Below are 19384 nucleotides of genomic sequence, written 5' to 3' on the forward strand. Positions count from 1 at the left end.
AGAAAGGTATGAATCAAGTCCAGTGAAGCAGGCAACTCTCTAGGTAGTTACAGCACTGCTGGTCACTATATGACGCAATTGTCAAAACTAATCATAAGTAGAAGTTGATATTAGTTCAAGTTTGCTTTGTGTGGATGTATTGTTCTGTTCCAGTGATGTTCTGTGACTCAACCTTGAAGGGAAAAGATATCGCCTACGGGGTCAAACCCTGTTCCCTGTCGGCATCTGCTGAGAAAGGGAGTGGACACACTATGCTGGAAAACTGAAAGTGCCCTATAGACATTGGAGATGCACCAGTTTTTGACACAAGAGATCAAGAAAGAAAATAAAAAGTGGCAGGAAGGTATGAATCAAGTCCAGTGAAGGAGGCTTGATCACAGCTGCCAAAAATATGGAGCGCTTCACGGATTTGCGTGTCATCCTTTCGCAATATGTCCCGCGATCTTCTCTGGATGCTGTCGAGCGTTTGTCGAGCTTTTTCAGTTTTGGGCCAATCAGAATCGCGGATTGTCGAGCCTTAGTCGAGCGTTTTCAGTTTTGGGCCAATCAGAATCGCGGGCTGTCGAGCGTTTTCAGTTGTGGGACAATCAGAATCGCGGATTGTAGAGCCTTTGTCGAGCGTTTTCAGTCTTGGGCCAATCAGCATTGCGGATTGTCGAGCGTTTGTCGAGCGTTTTCAGTTTTGGGCCAATCAGAATCGCGGATTGTCGAGCGTTTGTCGAGCGTTTTGGGCCAATAATAGCATCTACTCAAACGGGAGAAAGAGACGGTGACACCTGGACTGACTGAGTGAGTATAACAAAAATTAATAGAATATTACGAATACGTGTACAGACATAACATTGTCTTCCCAGAGTACTTTTACAATGTACCGACATGTAATTTGTTGATGTTACGTCTCTCCGTCGATCGCTGGTTTTTATATGTAAAGAAACGTTAATGTTTGTTAGTCAATTAACGTCAGGCGTCCTGATTACACATTTAAACAATATTTACACTTTGAATTTCGACTTCAAACCGTAATAACTACATTTACACGGTCTAAGGAAGATAATCAGGAAGTCTGATCAAAGATTTAATACATTTTGAGAGATCGCTAACATGTAATGTAATGCAATCCATTGGCAATTAATGGGACAACATCATGTGGCAAATCTCGGTAGCTAAACAAAATTAAATGATGAAAAGACTATACATTTAGTGTCTTTAGACACTTACGATTATAATATCACCACGTGAAATCAAAATATAAAGTTTAAGCGTATCTTTTATGCATTAGCAATAAGCCTGTTTGCTTAATGGCTGCCTGGGGTCATTATTTACCTGTTGTTTATGAATTTGTTAACGTTAATATTTCAATAATAACGAATGTGTAGTTCTTGTATATCATTAATCTTATGTGTGATAGTCCTGTTAATATGGCAATTAATTTATAGCTGCTAGTTTCACCTGTGTGATGAGATGTGGTATTATGTCAAGTATATTATCTCCTGGTATACTCTCTAGCTCATTTAACCTATACCAGTAAATGTAGGTGTGTCCGTACACTCATGTGAAACAATAACTTATCCTTAACAACCATTAATCCAATTCATACTCACCCTCCTAGGAGAAGATTCCGTGGAGTCCTTGTGGCTTCTTGATTTTGCAAGAATTATTCTAATGCTCTCATTATTGCTTAGAACTGTTTTTTGTACACTGAAGTAAAAAAACGATACCACTTTTGTATTTATAAAGTAACAATTTATTTATACAAAAGATAAGAGTACTGGTTACACAATGCTTACTATTTGTAGCAAAATAATAAAAGGTTACAGATTATAATACTTCAGTATATCCAAACTTAACAGGGCAGTCCTGTATAAGTGGAACAATTACAAAGGCTATATACCCTGTACACAGTTCAAGCAATAGATGAAACAATTAACTTGGTCTTGTTCAGAGCATATCAATTTAAAATCTTAGAGCAGAGCAATTAAATCAAAAAACTTTTCTAGTAAACTGCACTGAAGAATAATTACCTTCAGGGATGCACACAAAAATCTCAATCAAGAATGCAACAACTTAACATCGAAAAGCAGTCATATTTATAAGGAAACTGGGTTACATTGTTCCTTAAGCAATCTGGTTTTTTTTTCCAACGGAACTATATCATGTGAGAGTAAACTTGCGTCACATAAGTCATGCGACTTCAGGTTCCGCTGGGGAGGCTTCCAGCGTAGGCAAAATTCTCCATGCGTGTGCATTTTTTCTTCCTTTGCGAGCCTTGCGTTTTGCGTTCCTTCTTGAGTGTGTGCATGTGTATAGATCTGTACGTGTTTTTGTAAGTTCATTAAAATCTATACATTTCGCTACACCTGTAATGCTCATTTAATGCTGTGCTGTGCCATTTGTCGTTGAAGATATGTCTTTAGCTAATTTAAAGTTCACGGCCTCGCAGCAGCTTATCCTGCGGGCCTCTGATGAGGCGTTGGCCTTCATCGCCGCTAAGGGGTCACGCGGGACCGCCGCTGCTGCGAGGGCCAAGAACCCGGAGGAGGTGGAGAAGGAGGCCCAAGCCCACGTCGTCTCCAAGGGCGGTGACCCTGGTGACCCCATGCTGGTGTTGGGCTGCCACAGCATCCAGTTTGGGAAGTACCAGGGTCAAACTTTCCGTTGGCTCCTGGAGAACGACGTGGGCTACATCACGCAGTTGCCAGCCACCAGCGGGAGCGGGAGAAAAGTGCCTCCGACAGCCCCCTTATGGCCAACAAGGACGCACTCGCCCGGTACTCGTGCGCCCACCCTGCTGTTGTGGAGCAGGTGAGGTTCCGCCGGTTGCACGAGGAGGCCCGGGCCCGTGCCACTCAGCCCGGGTGTGAGGGCGAGGCGCTTGTTGGCTTTGGGGACTTCAAGGAGGCCACCCTGAAGGACCTGTACGAGTCTACAGAAAAAAAGCAGAAGACGTAAGTCCAGTTGTGGTGAAGGGCATGGTGCTGTGACTTGTTGATATGCGTGTTAATCTTTGATCATTGTCTTGCAGCTTTGTCAAGTGGCTACGGCGGAAGACACCGCAGCCTGGGACCTCGATGGACGCCGCCAGGAAGTACATCCTGGGCCAAGACAAGGAGCGGTCGGCAGAGATGGCTGCTACCCCCCCACCTCTCAGCAGCGGCGGTGGCCCCAGCAAGGCCGCTGCTTCCACCGGGCTGCCGCCACGCAAGCCGACCGCTCCCATGTTCTCGGCCCTACTGGGAAGGCGACGGCGTCCAATGGCCCCAGGTGAGCTCAGTTACCTGCAGTTCCAGGTATATCTCTTTCTTTCTCTTTAACACAATAGTGGTTTGGTGTACAGGATTAACTAACCACTGCCCTCCCACCCCACAGCAGTGTCTACATCCGCCAGAGACCAGCGTCCCTCGGTTCCACCCCCCCCCCCCCCACACACAGAGGTGACGGACGAGGAACTGGTCCAGATGGCCACTGACTTAGAAACGGGTAATTGGCACCACACTGGACGTAGGGGTGTGCGATATGACAATGATTTTTTATCGTGGACGATTAAAATGTCTCCACGATCTGCTGTTGAAGAAATACCGTAGTATCGTGTTACAGTGCATTCTATCAGTTCAGTTCTGGCGCCTCTGTCTCAACGGTACAACGCGACGTTGCCTACACATCACACGTTAATGAATAGGTACGAGACACGGCAATTCACTAAAGTTCATTATTTGCACAAGCCTTGCCGGTTAAACATTTGATTCACATGCTGATGATGCGCTGTTCTAACGGCGCCTTCCTGAGCGCATACCCCCGACGCTCACAGGAACTAGAAGCCTGTCAAACAGCGTCTGAATACTGAAGTTATCTTTCGAGTCTTATTATGCCAATACTGTTAAATACACACAATGTTTACATAAACAGAATTGGCTATGTCTAAAGTGAAAGCAAACATTTGAGAGAAAATCTGGTGTAATATGCGTCTATATTAACGTCTATATTAATATGACATATACGCATATGCGTCTATATTAATATGCGTCCTCACTCTAATGTTGTTCCAAACCTGTATTCATTTCTTTCTTGTGCTGAACACAAAAGAATATATATATATATATATATATATATATATATATATATATATATATATATATATATATATATATATATTTTTTTTTTTTTTTTTTTAATGTGGGTAACCAAACAGTTGCTGGTCCCCATTAACTTCCATTACAGGAGAGAAAAAAACAACAACTATACACTCGGGACCAGCAACTGTTCGGTTACCCACATCATTCAAAATAACTTTTATTTTCAACAGACGAAAAAAACTTATTCAGGTTTAAAACATCTTGAGTAAATTAAGACGGTTTTCATTTTTGAGGGAGCTATCCCTTTAGTGTTAATAACACAAAAAAACACAAGGAGAAAATCAATCACTGACTGAGAACTTTAATAGTAGCTTAAATAAGAATCAATAATTGATACAAAGAAGTCTATGTAGTGTTTTAACTTCACATTTGTCCATTTAATTACTTTCTTCAATGCAACTGCTAAATACACCTACTGTATCTGAAAAATAAAGCACTGTTTATTTAATTTGAATATTAATTTGTGTAATGTTTATCTTGTCTTATTTTTTTTAATAACAAAGAAAATAATGACAATTTTTATCTTCCCCACTGGCCTAAATGTATTCCCTTTCTTTTTTTTTTCTTTTTTACCTAAGGCTTTGTTTTTAACATAGAGACATTCGTTTGGCTGTAATGAACAGCCACTTGCAAAATAGTAAAACCAACTTCAAAAAGCATTGTGATAAAAAATCGTGATCGTGATTTTCCTAAAAAATTGTGATATGATATTTTTGCCAAATCGCCCACCCCTAACTGGACGTGTCACACTGCAACATTTGCCCTCAATATATATTATTCTGGCGGTATTTTAGTATTAACTGTTATGGTTTCATTTACTGGTCTCTATGCTTGAAGATCAAAGGTAAGTTTGGCAGGTAATGCAGCCGTCTTTGTCGGTGGTAGATGTGTAGAACGTAGTGGTAATGTGGATTTGCTTAACTACCTTCACATGTCTACTTCACTTGGCCCTGCTGCATCTGTCAACATCCACCTTGTCGCACTAAACCATCTGCCCCATCACTGGCATGCTGTACGTCATCTATTCACTTGCATGCTATACGCCATTTAATAACTGGTATGCTGCACGTCATCTAATCACTGGCACGCTGCACGTCTCACTTGGTCTTGCCTGCCTGTGGCTGATGCCATTTTGTTCTGTATGTGTGTGTGTGTGTGTGTGTGAAGCTCACGTACAGGTCCTTCAGACGCTCCCGCTGGTGGTGGGGCCTCCATCCCCACCTCCTCCAGGATTATCATCCATCCCTCCCTCACCACCACCACCACCACCACCACCACCTTCACCACCACGTCAAGTTGCGGCTGCTCCACCTAGCCTCGCGTTTCCTGCGCGGGCTCCGGCGTTGACCAGGGAGGAGCCCGGGCACGTCTCCGTGGAGGAGACTGTATCCGGGGAGGCCACCCTGGCACCAGCGCCGGCAAAGAGGAAGAGGAAGGAGAGTAAAGTGGAGCAGCCCGCAACACCCACTCCTGCTTCGGCTGAGGTACAAACACACGCTCACACACCTGGCCCGTACTCATGGACGGCACAACTCAGAGAAGTTGACTGTCAATCTGCTTGTAGCACCTCCTCTCAGCCTCCTGACAGTTTGTTTGTTTGTGTTTTTTTTCTTTTCTCACAGTCCCGGTTGCCTGAGAGCTGGCGGACAGCTCTCACCGTGGAAGAGCAGGAGTGGATCGGCCGGGAGCTGTTCAAGCCAGACAGCGAGGGGAGGACCAAACTCACCACAGACCTCAAGCTGTGGTGGGACCCCCCTCAGCCCCGGCCGAGTTACACTCAGCCACCCGCCTCACCAGCTGCCTTCTTCGCGTGGCTGGCTCTTGTGTAACACGCGATGTACTCCTCTCTGTAGGCTTGCCTGCGACCGGCGGGTAATCGTACAGCTGTGTGAGCGTACTCGGGGGAACAGCGCCACGCAGCTGTACAAAAAACTCTGTGAGGCACACACAGAGGCCTGGATGCGGCGGTCCATACACTACCTCAGCGTCATGGAGCCCTTCACGTCGCAGGGAGTCGTGCGCATGTGCACCCCACCACCAAAACCGCCACCCGTGCCCCAGTACGCGTGGCTGTTATTGGTGTACTGCCACGACATCCTCTCCCGCCTGGAGGACGTGAAGGCCCAGGTCACCTCCATCTTTGGAAGGGCTTTGAAGATGGACTCTACCAAGAAGGTAAATGTATAAAAGTGTGGTGTGGAGAATAATGCTCTGGCTATGTGCGTGCAGCCTTACTGAGATGCTTTGTCCTTTCAAACAGGTGACCCGGAAGCTCTCCGGTGCTGCCGCCCAGACCGCAGCATGGGCAACGAACGTCGGCAACGAGCACGGGCAGGTGCTCATGTCCGTGCTCACGGACGCCGAGGGTGCCGGCCTGTTGCCCATGGCTGAGGGGTTAATGCGGCGGTATAGGGACGCTGGGGTGGAGCCGCCTCAGCTCCTCTACGTCGACCGGGACTGTTGTTCGTCCCACGGGAGATCCAAGGCAGCTGACGTGTTCGGGAAGTGGGACAAGCTGGTGGTCCGGCTGGACATCTGGCACCTGATGCGGCGTATTGCGTCAGGTGTGTTTTGGCAATAACAATAATTAAACAAATAGCATTTCAGTAAGAGACATCATGGTTCCATAACTTGATATAACATGCATTTTTTCCATAACAGGTGTCACCACCGAGAGCCACCCGCTGTATAAACCCTTCCTGCGGCAGCTGTCTTCGTGCATCTTCCTGTGGGACCCGGAGGACACAGCCCGGTTGCTCGACGCCACGAAGAGGATGCTTGAGGCGCAGGGGATGACCTTCTCGTCCGACGCCGGAGTGTGGAGGCACGTCAGCCGCAGGAACATGGCTCTCCATTGTCGCCGCACGCGTGGAGCGGCGGAGACGGAGCGGCTGATCTGTGACCTCTTGGAAACCTTCGGCGGTGCCGGCGGACGAGACACCATGGGGATTTCCCTGCTGGACCGAGACCGCATCCAGAAGATCTGGAAGGAGCAGCAGCGCCACCTCCAGTGCATCCAGGACCCGCCGGGCGTGGAGCTGTACACTGAGACCGGCAGGATGACCAAGGGGGGGATCAGCCTGCCGGTGTACTGTTGTGCACGAGGCTCCACGTCCCTGGAGTCGTTCCACCTCCATCTAAACCGCTTCATTCCAGGTAGACCACGTGTTTCACCGTCACATCAATCTTTCGCTGTCCTCGACTCGCTGTCGTTCACATTGTGCACGCCGAATAAAACGCTAAACAGATCTGTGTTCCTCCTCAGGAGAAAGTGCCAATCCCTGGCACTTCCAGGCATTTCTCCTGGAGGGATTGACGCAGTGGAACGCGGACAGGGTGTCGTCCGCGGCACAGGAGGGACGGCCGCTGCTCCGCTCCTACAATGGCCCCCTGCAGCACTCTCTTGATCAGCTCAGCCAAAGGGTGCTTGGCGTGAGTGTGGTCAAGGATTACATCAAGCCCAGGGAGTACACTGGTAAGAACACTCAAGCCACCGCGCTTACACGTGTCCACACTGAATGATACTTGTACCTGACTGACTGTCGTTGTACTTCAGGGGAACTCATCGGCATCGAGTACCTGTACTCCCAGACGGGCAGAGTGCTGCAGGACGTCAGCTTGGATCTTGACATTCCGGACGCGGGGGGGACATCACCCATCTCGTCGAGGATGACGAGCTCGCCGACGGCCAGCAGGAGGTGGAGGACCTCACCCTTCACGTGCCTGGCGAGTTCCTAGATCCTCCGACGGACCCGCGGTCAGGGCGACCGGCCGACGCACCCGTGCCCGAGCCATCCAGTCCGACCGGTGCCCCCGAGCCCGCACCCCACTCCCCCGGCCGGTCCTCGCCAGAGCCTCGGCAGGCTGCTGAGGTAAGCACGACTGCAGTGCATCCCGCATCACCAAAAACGGCGCTTGCTCTGTTCCATCCAACTGACTTATTTTTTTTCCATCCAACTGACTTTTTTTTCCCATCTCTTCTTGTGTGTGTGTGTGTGTCTGCAGGACTACAGAGGACCAGATGACCAGCCGGGGTACCTGGCCGTGGTCCAGTTGAACACGGCCTTGGTGGGGTTGCGTCACGACCCGGCCTTGTCCGAGGAGAGGGTAGATGAGCTCATCAGGCTCTACGAGGCCCTGCTTACCCTCCCCGCTACAGGGACAGGCCAGCTCAGGGGCGCTTCATGGCAGCGAAGCCAAGCCGCACCAGTATACCTGGTGTGGAAATCTTGAGGCGGTAAGGCTACACTTCCATCATACATATCACTGATGTACACACCAGCTGCTCTATGCAATGTTGCCCATTATCTTGCTCACATCCGTCATTGTTTTTGTCCATTGTCCACAGCTGCCTGGTCGGAGAGACCTCTGGACCTGACAGCAGTCCCAGCGCAAGCCGGCTGGTAGAGGCAGTATGCACTCAGCTCTGCCGCTTGATCCCCTCGGCTGCGGGCAGCCGTGCGTGCGGTGCCCGGAGGTCGCGGTGGGAGAGCATACTGCTTCGGTACCAGCATATCCGGGACCTTGTGCTGAGCCACCAGAGGCTGATGGCTTGGGCGCCCATGAGCTGAATGCCAGGATCCTCTCGCTGTGGTATGTTTGATGCTTCTGATGTTATGGTAACGACATGTTTGAATTGCATGCTCTTAAAATTGTACATGTAACTAAAATACTATGTTGAAATCCGTTCTCAGGTTCACCAGGAGGCAGCAGGAGAAGGAGAGGACTGTGCTCGCTTCAGGAGTTGCAGCAGAGGGACGACCACCAGCGGCGGCAGCGCCGGGCCCAACAGCAGCGGCGGATCGTCCTCTGGCAGCAGCAACAGCAGCGCCAAGGGTGGCGGGACCTCTGGCAGCAGCACTGGCAGCAGCACTGGCTGTGGCAGCACCGGTGCCTGTTCTGCCAGCGCCAGTGCGCCCACTCAGCTGTTTTTCTGGCCATACCACCAGCTGCTGCGGCTGCAACAGGACCTTTTTCAGCAACACAGCCTCTCTTTCTGGACCTCTCACTGCCCCAGCAGAGTGTAAGGGTGCTCCCCATACCGACGCTCCCTCGGACAACGCCAGCTCCACACATCCTCCCTCTGCCTCTGGCCGCCGCACATCACGCCGGCCCTCTGCCTGCACTGCAGCTGCTGCCAGGACAGCAAGGACAACAAGCAGTGCAGGCAGCACCACCTGCTCCCCCTCCTCAGCCTCGCTCTCCATACAAAACTAAGTGGCTGAGGAGGAAGAGGGCTGAGCAGAGGGCAGCAGCAGCAGGAGCAGTCGTCGCTGCCCAGGCCGGCGTGCCACAAGAACAAAAGTGCAGGAGATGCGGCCAGCCAAAGCGGAGGGAGACCGGACACACCCGCTACGGCAATGTACATTTTTGCTCAAAAGTTTGAGTTTTCAGCAGAACAGAGCTTTTTGACGGATGAGGAACTAGATTACCAGGATAGAACCAGCTGAAGTGCCATTTATTTATTTACTGTAAAAAAGTATTATAGCCTAGTAGAATAAAAGTAGTATAAAAGTATAAAAAGAAGATAATAAATAAAAGAATAAATAAAATAGAAATGCAAAGCCTGTGATGTGGCCCTCTGTGTGATTGCTGATAGGAACTGTTTTGAGGCTTGGCACCAGTGAATTTCATGAGGCCCAAAACGCTTGGTCTTCTTTTGGAAAAATGTCAATAGTTTTTGTTCTGTACAAGTTATAATGTTTATTCCTGTGCTCCAGGACTCCAAAGACACGAACAAACTACTTTCCAGAGGAAATTTGCTTAGCTTTTATTTATTTGTGTGTGATTTCAATAAATACTTGAGTTATTCATTTTCCGATTTATTTTTTCATTTGTCTTTATGGTCCCATAACTTATTTTACATTCAGGTGACATCAATGCAACACAAATATGCTAAAAGAGTTAAATTTGTTCTGAAAAAAATAGGTGTGTCAATTGTCTGTGCACCAAAGGGTTGATGTTTTACAAGCTTTTTTACTAAATAATACCAGACGGAAAATTAATTGTAAAAATACCCTTAGGTCTCAGAGGGTTAACATAACAGAATCGACTCCAGAGCGTGATCCAGCACATGGGCACCCTACAGAAATTAGTGAAGCCCATGAACCTGCTCTAGGTAAATCAGGTAAGAGCGTCACTTTTCCTTTCTTCCTCATGTTGGTTTGCAACCCTCTTTTAAATGTAGTCAAAATCATGCCACACACATTTCACTCCAGGCCACTTTCAGAATGGTCCGTGGCAAGCCAGACATAGAGCTGTCGCGATAGTCAATATATCGACTTATCGCACGATATATGTAAATGAGCGCGATCATTTTTGGTGCCGCGATATATTGCAACAGTTTTATTATTAAAATAATAATTAGATTCATTTTTACATTAAAATGAATGTCATCAACATTTTAGTTGATCGCGCTGCCTCTGTCATCTTGCCTGCACTCTGTGTCGGAGGCGGGGCTCAGGCAGCGTCTCCACATAAACACACACACACACACACACCACACACACAGAGAGAGAGAGAGAGAGAGAGAGAGAGAGAGAGAGAGAGCGAGCGGACACCGTCAGGTGAAGAGAAGGTGTGATCCAACTGCATTTTAAAGTGTTCTATTTTTTCGTGACATCTACATCGAGCCAGTTAGGAAGAACGAGTCCAACATGGAATTGATTTCAAATCCACAATCTTCAGCTCAGGTGTGGGAACATAAGCCGAACGAGAGAGGAGATAATTAACGTGAACGAGCCGATATGTCGACTGTGTTTTAAAACCGTAGCAACGAAACGAGGCAACACAACTAACTTAAAATCGCACCTAAAACATAACCATCCCACCCAGTTTTTCAACCTGGGAACAACAACTGCAGCTGGAGTTGGAGACGGGCCTTCTTCCAGACAGTTATCTGTTGCAGATGCCTTTTCCCGACAGTGCAAATAACGTGACAGCGCGAAATGGCGCACACTCACGGATAGCGTAACTCAGTGTTGGGAAAGTTTACTTTCTACATGAACTAGTTCAAAGTTCAGTTCACACATTTTAAAATGAACTAGTTCAGTTCATAGCCCATATACAACCACAGACAACAATTATTTTATCGACGGGCAGTTTGCACAGAAATGTAAGATTTTTCCCATCCTCACCGACCTCGTCATAAAATCCGTTTGAATGATCATACATCTCACGCGCTGCTTTGTCGACGGCGGCGCGACACTGCTGGCTGCTGTTGCCAGATTGGGTGTTTTTTTCGCAACATATTAAGGCCTGTTTACGTGTGTTTAATCCGGGTTTTCGCCTGGAAGGCTCTATACAAATCTGGCACCCTATTGTACAAAGTTAAGAGTGAAACCGAGAGAGCGTTCACAGACACCAGAAGGAACGCGTTCACACACAGTAATGTTCATCAGGCAGTAATACATAAAACCCGTTCAGGCACAACAGATGCAGCCATTATGCACAGTCAAAAAAAAAAAAACAGCATTTAAAAATATGAAATGTCCTGTTGGCAGTGGTGGAAAGAGTACTGGTAAAAGTTCCATTACATTCCAAAAAATGTAGTGTGAGTAGAGTAAAAAGTACTTGTCCAAAAAACTACTTGAGTAAGAGTAAAAAAGTAGCTCATTTAAAAGTACTCAAGAGTAGTGAGTAGTGAGTACTGAGGTGCGGATTCCAACCCTTATAATAAACACTGTGCACTATAATTTATAAATTTAAAAAAAATTGCACATACTGTAATTCACATTATAGTTTGTTCTTTGTAAGAAAGATTGAAGAATATCTATCATCCATCTTTTTAAAATGCATCAAATCAGTACACTCATCACCATTTAAATCATTATTTGGGGAGAAAAAGCATTTAAAATTAGGCGAAAAGCCACTGGGCCTGAGCATGCTGTTGTTGCACATAAAATATCAATATTCATAACTGTGTAAAGAATTCAAAGTTTTAGAAACTCATATGATAGTTCAGCATCACACACACCAAGAGATGGGTTAAAAAGAGAGATTAAAAAATACCCAATTTCTCTCCAAAACGGTACCAATGTTAGTGTTTTCATAAATGAGAATCACTAATATTATCAGATTACCTCAACTAATGCACTGAAAAAGGCTAAGATAGTGAGCAAACACTAATTACACACTTTTATTACATGCTATTAAATATGTTACATTTTAAACGTAAATGCACATTGTTCTAGAAGGGTGGCATCCTTTACATTTTACACGGCTACATTTACTCACATTGTAATGCTAATGCTGATAATATATTTGTAAGGAAAATTGTGCATTAAATAGGGAAATTATATCCAGGAAACTTACAAAAGAAACAAACAAACACACTTTGTCTCATTGTCTTTGAAGTCTCGGCGAAGTTGTTTTATCAGCAGCATCCACACACACACAAAAAAAAAAAAAAAAAAAAAAAAGGTCAACATGAAAAATGTTTTTGCGCAAGTACACTTGCCAAATAAAGACGGATCGTACAATGGATCAATCAAAAAACGCTGTTTATTAACGAGCTGTGCTAATTTATTATTAAGAAATGCAGTTCAAGTTAACGACATGGTGCACTGATTCTGAATCTGGCGGCATGGCGAGCGCGAGACGCGGCAGTGCACAGATCGTGACGCGCATCTCTCTATATTGTGATTGTGAAGTAAATGGGAGCGGGAATTCACCGCATTATGAACTCGTCACGCCCAACCTCAGACCAAATGTTACGCCCTGTTTAGACAGGCCAGCCTATATAAATATCATATTAAGCAGAAATGTACCTTAGCATATTAGAGGAAGACGCTGATATCTGGATTGAATTGATGCATGATGAATGCACTTCCACAGCAGTCACGAGTAACAGCAGGAATAGGCGGTAAGTTTTCTATGCTTAATTTGATTTGATGGCAGTCACGAGACCGATTACTCGATCCAATCACGTTGATGGATAAAAATAAAACTAAATTAAAACAAGCATGTAATGAGTAACGACCGCAAACAGAAGGAAAATAGCGGAGAAAAAGTACCGATACATCACTTAAAATGTACTCAAGTAAAAGTAAAATTACACAATTTTAAACGGTCCGGGTATCGTTCGTTCATTTGTTTTTGCTTTCATATATGAAAACGAAAAAAACGAGAAAACAACTTCTTTTTCGTTTTTTCTGAAAAACAAAAAAAACGAAATTATGACTTGATGTTTGGTATTCCCGTTCTTGCACAGAAATCAGAAAAACACCTTGATATTCCAATTTCCCCCTGTGGGTGGGGCTACATCTGTACGTTCTGATAGTTTGTTTTCCAGTTTGAAACGATCTAAGCAGAAACGAGAAAATGGCTCGTTTATTCGTTTTTTAGTTCAAAGACAAAAAAACTATTAACGTTAAATGACTTAAATTCGTTTTCTACACGTGGGCGGTCCTGAAACGCCCCCTTCCGCCGATTGGTCAAGCAAATCTGAGCATGTAACGTCATCAGCCGTCGCTCCGGTCTGTTCAACAAAATAATAGTCCTAAAAAATAAAATAAAAAATAGTCCTCTATATGGTTACCGATTCTTAAACTGTACAGGGCAGGTCATATTGGGCTTTCTTCTGTGCAACTTAACACGTTTCACAGAAATCTGTACTTCAGACATGAATGTCTGCCAACATATATATTCATTATTATTATTATTTATATATTTTTATTCATATGGTATTCAAATACAAATATATTGTTGTGACTTGCCACCACAACTACCGAGTTTTTTTTTTTTTTTTTATGTTGTTTTTTTCGTATTAGACTGTGTCCTGACCAGTCTATCGTCCTGACTGTACATCTAAACGCCCACCTACCTATATTGCAAAGCTGGGTGTTTGTTCATACATTTCATCAGATGCCTAAACGCCTCATCTTGTTGGTTTAAATAAAATAAATAAAACAATTTGACATTTGCTCTCAATTTTTTTCCCTTCAAAAACCTCTTCATTTTGCAGGACAATTGTCTATTACGGTATACAACGAAGCGTGCAATGTGGTCATGTAGCTACAACACGCTTTAAGAAAAGTTTATTTTCATCACACAGTAAAGTGATCTAGAGGAAAAGCAGATGTGTTTCGCCGCATACATATTACGTGTGTTTGTTTTTATTTATGTTGTATTATAATTACACTGGGTCACCAACTAAGGACAGATTGAAATCACTGCAAATTAACACATCCTTCTTAACTCGTCAACCGATGGTATTTAAGAAGCCTTTAACATTATTTGCTCAACATTAAATCTGTAACATAGCCAACATTCAGAATTGTGTCGGCAGGGAAATTTCCGCATTGATTAGTCTCACAACATGCAGTCTCATAAGCTCTTCTGTAGATTTTGATCTTTATAAGTTATGATGATATATTGTTAATTACAAAACAACAATAAAATAGTACAATAATATAAAAAAGTTGCATATTCTATAATCAAACTAATTAGCCTAGATCTGGTGACATATTACCCAATATTATAACAAATAAAATATATTTGGAAAATCGCTCTAAACGAAGGCTCCGTTTGTGGTTCCCAATTAATTTATTAAAAACAATAAGACAAAGTAACTTATGTTTAACACTTTTTTAAATTGTGTTTTTGTTAACTAAAGTTATATTGCGCTTTTAATTGTCTCGGGTCGCGGCTATGATTACAGTAGTTTCAGTAGAAATGTATTTCACCATCGTCGGTGCCCACCCTCAGGCGATTGGCATTACAATATTTGCGTTCACAATCCCGTGTCTAAACAGAGTTTACTGTCTAAAAAAAGTTCTGACTGGTTCGCCGCTGTCAAGCGCTTCACCAAACAGAACGGGCTGTTGGCAGACATTCATGTCTGAAGTAAAGATTTCTGTGAAACGTGTTAAGTTGCACAGAAGAAAGCCCAATATGACCTGCCCTGTACAGTTTAAGAATCGGTAACCATATAGAGGACTATTTTTAATTTTATTTTTTAGGACTATTATTTTGTTGAACAGACCGGAGCGACGGCTGATGACGTTACATGCTCAGATTTGCTTGACCAATCGGCGGAAGGGGGCGATTCAGGACCGCCCACGTGTGGAAAACGAATTTTGAAGTCATTTATTCGTTTTTTTGTCTTTGAACTAAAAAACGAAAAATCAAGCCGAAATCTCGTTTTTCTTTTTTTTTGAAAAAACGAATAAACGAGCCGTTTTCTCGTTTCTGCTTATTTCGTTTCAAACTGGAAAACAAACTATCAAAACGTACAGATGTAGCCCCACCCACAGGGGAAAATTAGAATATCAAGTGGTTTTTCTGATTTCTGTGCAAGAACGGAAAACCAAATATCAAGTCATAATTTCGTTTTTTCGTTTTTCAGAAAAACGAAAAAAGAAGTTGTTTTCTCGTTTTCATATATGAAAGCAAAAACAAATGAACGAACGATACCCGGACCTTAAACTTACTCAAAAAAGTAAAATTTCTGAAAAAAACTACTTAATTACAGTAACGTGAGTATTTGTAATTCGTTACTTTACACCCCTGCCTGTTGGAGCTGTGCCTTTGTGTGAGACACTTTAAAAGTTCAAATTGACATATTAGCCTACTTTGTTTTGATCTAGTTCTTGATACCTTGCACTTTTTTGTTAACAAATGTGTATTTATTTACTTGTTTTATTTATTTGGGATATATTTTTTCACATTTCACAATGTCTAAATATTGAATAGAAATAAGAATAATTATTCTTTGTTCTTTGAAACAGTGTACTTGCATTATAGAGAGCCTAAGTCCCGCCCCTCCGCTTCCGGCTCATGGGACCTTATTTCGGAAAAAATATGAATGGTAGTCAATGGCGAGAGACAACTTATCTTTTTATTCCGTCTGAACTGTGCCCTCAATTACATATATGATGTTTGTCAATTTAAAAGATAATTCTGAAAGTCAAAAACGTCGCAGTTTGTCATACAACAGAAGAGTAACATTTAGTTTTATGTGAAAATCGCTCTGTGAACTACATCTCCCGGGAAGCGAAACGAGATCCGCTGCTCGTGTGTGTGCAGTCTGGTACAAAACACTCAGGTATGACGGCGTAATGTTACGATTATAACGTAAGACTGTAGAAACAATGACAGACAGCATCAGTAAAGTTAGCTTCATTCATTGCGAGAAAATGTGCGCCTTTGGGGTTTGTAGTCTTTGTAATTACGTATTTTCACAGTCTTATACCTCAACGGTTTTACATCAAACTGCGACTTTCTTTACTTTAAAATGTATCTTTTAAATTGACAAACATCATGTGTAATTCAGGGCACAATTCAAACGAGATCAAAATATTTGTTGTCTCTCGCCATTGACTACCATTCAATATTTTTCCAAAATAAGGTCCCATGGTGGTCGACCGGAAGGGGAGGGACTTAGGCTCTCTATTATGCTATTATATTGTCATTAGGTAATCAGTGGCATAAAATGGTCTGAAAATTACAATAATATCGTTTATCGCAATTAATTTTGGTGCAATATATCGCACAACAAAAAGTAGTTATCGTGACAGCTCTACATACTGATACAGACTTCAGGCAATCTGGCTCGGAATTATCAAATTTTATTGAGGCTATATACCACCAGAGGGAGAACTTCATCACTGAATAAAAAACATTTTCAGCTGATTTCATTTGTGATTATTCATTTTTTGTAATTTCTTTCACATATTTTGTTCAAATCTTTTATAAAATAGAACACAATTTAAGTAAGTGCAGATTAACTTCAAACATATGTTTGCTTGAACGATATAAAGGACAACATTGAAATAGGCCTATGCATCCCACAAAATTTAAATTTGATTTAGCTGTATCATAACCATCTACGCGGGACATGCATAAGAAATGGCAACATGAAACTGAAAAATGTTTTAAAAATAACACCAATCAAGGGTAACTTGATGGAACTAGCCAAACATAGGCTACTTTAGAAAAATTTATTTCATCCTATGCAACTGAAATGACCATGAAGAGCGTTTTTGTCGGTGTTCTGTAACTCAATGTGAACAATTGAGGCGGTCGCCTTTCTTTACTAACTCATCGAAATCTGGGGTCGTGTTCGACGTAGAGATGCGCAACACGGACGACAGGTGTGCATCGGTTAGTCGTGATCTGTAGCGTGACTTGTTAAAGTTCATTACAGAGAGAGTCTGCTCGCATACATACGTGGACCCGAATAAAACTAGCCTCCTTTGCGCATGCCTCCGCATGTTAGGAAACTTGCCCTCACTCAATGCACCATAAAACCTGTCCAATGATGACGAGGTGAATTTCTCCTTGAGAGAGGGATCGCACTGCATGTCAATCAACTCAAGCTGAGCGTCCGGAGGCACTTGGTCGCTGTCAAAGGAAAAGGGGCCGGACTCCAGCTCCATCTCTTTTTCTATTTTACCGAAATCAGAGAAACGCCTGTTGAACTCAGTGTGCAGATCCTCGAGTGTAGTGGTGTATTTGACAGTGAGTCGGGATGGCACATCCTTCATTGTGGCAAGAGTTGGGAAATGTGTAAAGCTCTTGTTTGTCATTTGCCGGGAAAACAGAGTCAGCTTTTCTTTGAATGCTCACACGTAGGAATACAGTTTGTGCACGAACACATCCTTCCCCTGCAGCTTCCTATTGAGGTCATTCAGATGGCCCATTAAATCCACAGAAAAGGCAAAGTCAAACATCCAATTGGAATCTTTAAGTTCTGGAAAGTCAACAGCCTTCCCGGCATTTTCCAGAAACACCTCTATCTGACTTCTCAGGTCCCACACACGGCTTTGCATGGTGCCCAGGCTCAGCCAGCGGACGTTTGAGTGGTATGGGACATCAGTGTGTTCTGCCTCACTCTCCTCCAACAACTGGATAAACTGGCGGTGGTTAAGCGCCCGTGCCCTGATGAAATTGACAAGTTTCACCACAGTTTTGGTGACGTGATCAAGCTTTAACACCGACTTAGACAAGGCCTCCTGATGGATGATGCAGTGCAAGAAAATCAGAGTTGAGCTTGGGTCATCCTCTCTCACCCTGTCCTGTATCCTACGCAATAGCCCAGTGTTCTTCCCGGTGAGGTTTGGACAGCCATCAGTGGTCATGTTCAGTAACTTCGCCCACGGTAGGTTCATTCTCTGCATGCATCCTGACACCGTATCATAGAGGTCTGAAAATTAACTCCTCCACTATTTCAAATTTGTCCGTAATACCTCTGATGAATATAAGCAGCTGGGCAGTGTCTTTAATATCAGTGCTCTCATCCAGGGCCAGTGAAAAGTATGTGAAATCAGTGGCCCTATTTAGCAATGCTGATGTCAGCTCATCATCAATTACCTCGATGCGACGAGTAACTGTGCGGCGAGACAGGCTCACATTTTCAAACTGACTTTTGTTGTCAGGGCACAGCACGCTAGCTGCCTCTACCATACAGTCTTTTACAAACTCACCATCCGAAAATGGTTTGCTGTGTTTAGCGATTTTGTGGGACAACATATAGCTCACTTTTGTTGCTGACTCCTGTACATTAGACTGCTTGGTAAAAATATTCTGCCTGGCAGTTAAGTTGGAGGACAATCTCGTGGCTTTTTCTTCTCTCTCCTTTGCGGAGAAATTCACGGCATAATTAGCATGTTTAGCATTGAAGTGCCTGCTAATATTATATTCTTTAAAGACAGCGATGCTCTCTTGACATATCAGACAAATAACCTTTGAGCCGACGGTCGTGACGAAATATTTTGACGTCCATTCTTTATTGAATGCTCGACATTCAGAGTCCACTTTTCTCTTTTTTACTCCACTCATTTTGACAAATTGTTTATGTCCTGGCCGTTTAGAATTAGATACTTTGAGGAGGGAAGAAGACAAGTTAAGTCGCAAATTGTATTCGCACAGCGACATCTGTTGGATTGTTTTTAATAGCAGGATCGCAGTTCAGATAAAGACTGTGTTTTTTTTTGTTTTTTTTTTAAGGTGTTTCATCAAAATTGCGAGTGCATCGCGGGGGCCGGATTAAAGCACTATGTGGGCCGGATCCGGCCCCCGGGCCGTATGTTGCCCATGTATGAATTAGTGTGTGCACAGAAATTAGTCATATCATAGCAAACATAAATCCTGAACAGATATGTAGAAAAAGGAATAAAAAGAAACCTTAAGTCCATCCACGCGTCGAGTTCCTTCGTAGACCGAGCCAAATCCTCCTTCGCCCAGCTTCTGGCCAATTTCATAAAACTCACAAATGGGGCCTATTAAAAGAAACAATCACGGTTAGTATGAAA

The 19384-nt window shown here is 43.9% G+C and overlaps 1 protein-coding gene and 1 pseudogene across 1 annotated transcript in view; both read right to left on the minus strand.

Moving 5' to 3' along the window:
* The window catches only part of LOC120475645 (NLR family CARD domain-containing protein 3), a 297421-nt gene extending 295380 nt beyond the window's left edge, over positions 1-2041 (minus strand). Inside the window, exon 1 of the mRNA XM_089122554.1 lies at positions 2022-2041. The gene's annotated coding sequence lies outside the window, so the exon portion shown is untranslated. The remainder of the gene's footprint in view (positions 1-2021) is intronic.
* Positions 2042-16974: 14933 nt separating this feature from the next.
* On the minus strand, positions 16975-19041 carry LOC148997525 (general transcription factor II-I repeat domain-containing protein 2A-like; annotated as a pseudogene).
* Positions 19042-19384: the final 343 nt, after the last annotated feature.

This window comes from Pimephales promelas, chromosome 2, assembly GCF_988280905.1.
Source record: "Pimephales promelas chromosome 2, fPimPro1.hap1.1, whole genome shotgun sequence".
NCBI lineage: Eukaryota > Metazoa > Chordata > Actinopteri > Cypriniformes > Leuciscidae > Pimephales > Pimephales promelas.